Here is a 5,973-nt window from a genome sequence, read left to right on the forward strand (position 1 = left end):
AAAAAAAAAAGCAGCAGCATAGCACATGCAGAGGCAGTATGCGCTGCTCAAAACCAGAGCCTGGCCAGCTGAAGTCATGCTCCAGCTGCCGGCCAGCCTCCAAGAGGCAGGATTGCTGCTGCTGCAGCCCCAGGAGGCCCCCAGAACCTCAGATATGACTCCTGGGGCCAGCCCAGTGCTGGCCTTTGCCTCTCCTACCCCACCTGGGGTAACTTGCTACGTGCCAGAGGGCACGTGGCACAAGCATTCCATGGGGACAACTAGTGGTGGCACAAGGTGTGCTTCTACTCATTGTCCCAGGGAATCAAATATCCACTCTCATGTGGACACAGCCTGAGAGAGCAAGGAGGTCACAGATAAATGTGGGCCCTACTTATCAAATGTTTTTATAACTTCTGCCAGAGAGGTTAAATGTCAGCTGTACACACAATGTATACACAAAGCTAAAATGTTGTCTATGTGACTTGTGAGGTATTGTCATGACTAGGAAAAGTGATCAGGTTTTGGCTGGGTTTAGCTAGCACACACAAGTAAAGCCAGATCCAAACATGACCTTTTCCCTCTAGTGCTGAGACAGGTTATTGCCTAGAGGTTCTTAGCTAAAGTGTAACTTGAGCTGACATATGAAGCCAAATGTATAACCCTGCATTATAATGGGGGAAATGTTTAAGTTTGCTTTGCCCTTTACTATCACAAGTAGAAGGCAGGGTAGATTTTCACCTTTATAAACTAACCAAAGTAGATCATATCTATAGGACAAGCTGTTGTGGGCTGAAGCTCACTTCATGTCATGCTGTGAAAGGATGCGCACAAAGCAGTGTTTAAGAAGGAGAGAGAGATTTGAATAGAAAAGGTAGAAGGGAAGGAGAGAGAGAGAGATGCAGGGGCAGAGGGAGGAGGACCTAGTAACATGGCTTATAACATCCAAGGTTCATTCACCCACGTCTCTACCAATTTCATATATGACATCACTTGCTTGGGGTGACCATCTGACATTGGCTGCAAAAAGACATACAGGCCTGTGGCAGAACTCTTTAGCCTCCCTGGGCACTCTTGAAGGTGGAGCCATCTGAGGGTGGCTCTTCTTAGGCAGCTGACTCTTCTTTCAAGCGGATTTGAATGGGAAACTGGGGAAAAATCATCCACAGACTAGATTGTGTTAAGTATGTTTTAAATGGGGATTATGGATTCTTATCCCATTACCTGGGTTAGTTTTGTGACTCCTTTTTCCTGTGGGTGTATTGCTTGTTCCTTTGCCCCTTCCAGCACCCAACCTTCTGTCTTTTGTATTTAAGTTTCTCTCCTTCTTACACTCTGCTTTATGCACATTTCTTTCACAGCATCTGATTAAGTGAGCTTCAGCCCATGGAAGTGTGTTCATGCTCTCTCTCTCTCTCTCTCATTTATTTTGGTTAGTCTGTGAGGTGCAAATCTATCCTGCCTTCTGCTTGACTTCAGGCTAACACTGCTAGCTGTCTCTTTTTACCATCACAAGTCTGCTAAATTGGACCTAAATCATATGGCTTTTCAAAGTCAAGGTAAAGCTTATGTGTGGAGAAGCCACCCAAGAAAACTAAGAACTCACTTTATTGTCTATGACTACAATTTCAGCACCTTTTCACAGCCACTAAAATACATTTTAAGGACAAAATAGTTTAAGGAAAAAAATGTAAATACAGCTGTCTAGTGTAAGAGCTGGCATGACTGAATGCAGTTATTAATGTTCTAAGTTTTCAGTCAGATATTCTGAGTTTTGAAGATGGCTCTTCCTCACTTTTTTTTGTTACCGTTCCTAGCCTTGTTCTGGGGTGGAGGACACCACTGGGGCTACAGGTCTTCAGCCTTTTGAATGGGTACACTAATAAGATACCGGCTTTTGCAACAGGGTTTTGTGATGCAAAGATCTATTCCTTCTGGTGTGATTGGGTCTCATTTTACATGGTCACTGGAATGGGCACTGCTTTTAGTCCCAGACCAGTGACAGCTGTCTATCTTGGGTACTTCCATGGTCCTGTGATGGGGTGTTCAAGTCTCCTGGATAGAGCTAGCAAGCAAGGGCTTGTGGAGGTGGGAATGCAAGAAAGAGTATTTCATTCAGTTGGGAGTTGCCCAGGATGAAGAACTGTCTGGAAACCTGGTGAGAGCAAGGAGTCTGAGGCTACTTGCTGGCTGAACACTTTTCCCTGGATAGGATAACCAAACTCTGAGGGACTAAATTGCTTTGTTTAAAGACAAGCCCTGACTGATGGATAAATTCCTTCTGAAGACTCATTGGGAGATGCTGTGAGGCAGTAACCGACCAATACAGGCCTTCAGATAGGGCAAGTAGTGGGCCGCTAGGCCACAAAATGGGATGCAAAGTCCTAGCCCTGTTCTGGACCTTGCCACAAACTCTGTTCTGGACCTTGCATCATGAGCAGGTCCAGGGAGGTGATCCTCCCCATCTATGCGGCATTGGTCAGGCCACAGCTGGAGTACTGCGTCCAGTTCTGGGTGCCACACTTCAGGAGGGATGTGGACAACATGGAGAGGGTCCAGAGGAGGGCCACTTGCATGATCAGGGGGCAGCAGGGAAGGCCCTACGAGGAGAGGCTACGGGACCTGAACCTGTTCAGCCTCCACAAGAGAGGCTGAGGGGGGATCTGGTGGCTGCCTATAAACTTGCCAAGGGAGACCAGCAGGCAATGGGAGAGTCCCTGTTCCCCCAAGCACTACCAGGGGTAACAAGGAACAACAGCCATAAGTTGACTGAGAGTAGATTCAGGCTAGAGGCACTACTTCACTGTCCAGGCGGCTAGGATCTGGAACCAACTTCCAAGGGAAGTGGTGCTGGCTCCTACCCTGGGGGTCTTCAAAAGGAGGCTAGACAATCACCTAGCTGGGGTCATTTGACCCCAGCATCCTTTCCTGCCCATGGCAGGGGGTCAGACTAGATGATCTGCTTAGGTCCCTTCCGACCCTACCAGCTATGAAACTGTGAAACAAGTCTTACTTTATAGTATATGAGAGCCTCAAATCTTTATGTAGTTATTTTCAACACCTTGTGAGGTAGGGAAGCATACTTACCCCTGATTTTCAGATGGGGAGCTGAGGCACAGAGGGCATTTATAGATGTGCTCCAAGAGGTAAGGGCTCTTTAATTAGCATGGCTCAGAGCTGCGCTAATTAAGGCACCTGGAGCATCACATGTATCAGCATCCCCACGCTGAAATGGCAGTGGGGTGCTTTAAACTAAAACTTGTCAAATGAGCTTTAGTTTAAAGCACCCCACTGCCATTTTTCAGTGCGGGGACATTGGTACACATGACACTGGAGTCTGCTGGAGTATGGTGATTACCATGCTCCAGCAGACTCAATTTAATCTTGATTAATTGCACCTTTTCTATTGCACTGTAATTACAGTGCATAGCAACAACCTGTGCGCAAATGTATAGGAGCCCTAAAGCAGCTAATCATCAGGTTTGCAAAGGTGCCTGAAATCAGTGGAACATACCCAATGAATCCATGTCTCTAGTCCCAGGCTATCATTTTCACTATGGGACCACCCTTAATAGGCTTGGACTCGCTCTTAATAATAACTCATTGTGGAACACTGGAGTTTGTTATAGAATACATGTGACCTTAATACAATTAGCTAGTTTCAGTTTAATTTTTGATCAGGTCTACTCCAGTCTTCTACTACAGGATCCCCATGTAAGGGTATAGGTATGCTATATACAAGGCAAGGAGAAAGGGGATACAGCTCAGTCATCCATGTACATATCTGACCTCAGGCTGACTTAATAGCTACAGGCAACCAGCCGGGCCAGAGACACTAGACATTCAAGACTGCTCTAATTTGTACCAGAGCAAAAGGCCAATACATGGAAAAATAAACATGGCTAAAAAATGACTTAGCCCACCTCACCGCCCCAAACACACACCAAGTGTAGCTCAGCCAGATGAGAGATATGTGGTAAATGTATGCTAAAAATTGTTTTTATAACATATATAAAATACAATCCAAATTCATGTGTATTATGTATATGTACGTTGTGTGTGTGTATAATTTAATGCCATTTATTGGTACAAACTACCAGGAGCTATTTTGCTTGTCAACAAAAAAAGCTTCACAGACTCCAAGAAAACAAGTTCCAGTCAGAATGACAGAAATGGTGAGATTTCTTAAATGAATGGAGTCAGGCAACCAATAGATGGATGGTTGCGACAAGTTTAGATAAATGAAAGTGTCACGTGGTTGGATGAATTGATTTGGAATGACAATAACCTCGTTACACACGGGTTTAAGAATTAATGGGATCCAATATGTGTGGGCTTGGTGACTGATTTGATGAACAAGTTTGTCAGGCTTGCTTAACCTTCCATTCCAATCAGCACGATCGGCCTGTCAGTATCAGCATTCTCCCGTACTCCCTTTTTACTTGTTTAAGCTTTAAGCATAGACTTGTGCAGCTCAAAAGAATGATACTCAGGAAACTGTTAAAAATACAGGCTTAGATAAAAAAGGCAGATCCCCTCATCTAGTTAGGGGACGGCTTGAATTTTCAGCTGTATTTTAAGGCTTGACAAATGGAATACTTGCCTTAAAATAGGTGCACTACTAAGATCTGTCATTACATTGTAAACTTTTCCTTGCCTCCCACCTAGGGCCACAAGGATTTGCTTGGAGACCCCACTTCTCTGCTGATTTCCCTCTCCTGCAACCTACAGCAGCTGTGATCACCACCCTTATGGAGGTGCCACTTCAAAGTTCCCAGATGTCTGAAGCAGCACAGCAATGGTGTTTGGGGTAGCAGGAGTAGTGAGGCCTTCTCGTTTCCTCTCTTGCCTCACAGCCAAGGTGAGGGGACTTGGTCGAGAATAATACACCCCTAGCTGGTTTCTGTTGTATCACTGTGATGCAACTCCTATCAGCACTAGCCATCACACGTTAGGGTTTTAAGGCCTCAGCTTTCCCTGAAGCAATCTCATCATCCAGAACCTTGAGATTTTCTGTCTCTTGTATGACATCCCCTAATTCCATACCAGACTCACCCAGAAGACTGAGCATTTTTGACAGACTCCATTGCCCGCAGTCTATAATTAGTTTTGCTGACATGAGTTCCCTCTCCTTACCTTGTTATGCCCACATTACCACCCCTCTGATCTTCATCAGGGACCTTCTCACTCTTGTTTCCACTGGACTCAACTAACATACTTATATATATGCATACATCATTGCATTAGTACAACCTTATCTTTGTTTGCATCATTTTTTATTGGGGTTATAGTGTAAGACATGAATTAAAACTGATATTATAAACTCACACGTTTTTATTATGGTCTAAGGGTGTCCTTTCATACTTTAGCTTATTTTGCTTGAGAATGGTCATAGATAAACACCAAAACAGCACTTGGAGCATACTGTATGGACAAGCAAACAATTTGATGTGGGATATGCATAACTGCCAGTGTGCATACTGTATCAGAACTCCTGGCAGAGGTGATATCTTTTATTAGACCAACTAGATATTTGCAAAAAAAAAACCCCTTTATTTGCAAGCTTTCAGGCACAGGTACCCTTTTTCAGGCAGAGGAGAGAGCAAAGACTGTAAAAGTATTCCTAGGTAGAAATGAAAATTCGTATTTCACAGGAAAGCTGAAGGCGCATACTGTTACTCTTCAGTCAGTGGAAACTAGCCTGGTGTAATTTAACAGTCTTTCATTTTGGTCTAAACTGCCATGGTTTAGCTTCCACTTATTGCAGGATGAGAGCCGTTACCACAGAGCAGCTGACATGTGGCAAAAACACTACCTTCATTTTGTTTCTAATGCCCATACCTTAGCATCTGTGGGGGAGTTATAAGCATCCCCTGTGTACTTTATTTCAGTGCAACTGATAAATGTTTCTTGAATACACAGGACCTAAAATTCTTAGCTTATTTGTGGAGCAGATTGAGTCTCTTTTAAGAGTTTGGATGATGCTTATTGTAC

General features: G+C 44.2%; 1 long non-coding RNA gene across 1 annotated transcript in view; it reads left to right on the forward strand.

The window, feature by feature from the left end:
* The window catches only part of LOC109302421, a 9,825-nt gene extending 4,328 nt beyond the window's left edge, over positions 1 to 5,497 (forward strand). The window contains exon 3 of the long non-coding RNA XR_002098758.1: positions 4,648 to 5,497. This is a non-coding gene — a long non-coding RNA (uncharacterized LOC109302421). The remainder of the gene's footprint in view (positions 1 to 4,647) is intronic.
* Positions 5,498 to 5,973: the final 476 nt, after the last annotated feature.

The sequence above is a fragment of the Gavialis gangeticus genome, unplaced genomic scaffold, assembly GCF_001723915.1.
Source record: "Gavialis gangeticus isolate Ggan-Ray unplaced genomic scaffold, GavGan_comp1, whole genome shotgun sequence".
NCBI lineage: Eukaryota > Metazoa > Chordata > Crocodylia > Gavialidae > Gavialis > Gavialis gangeticus.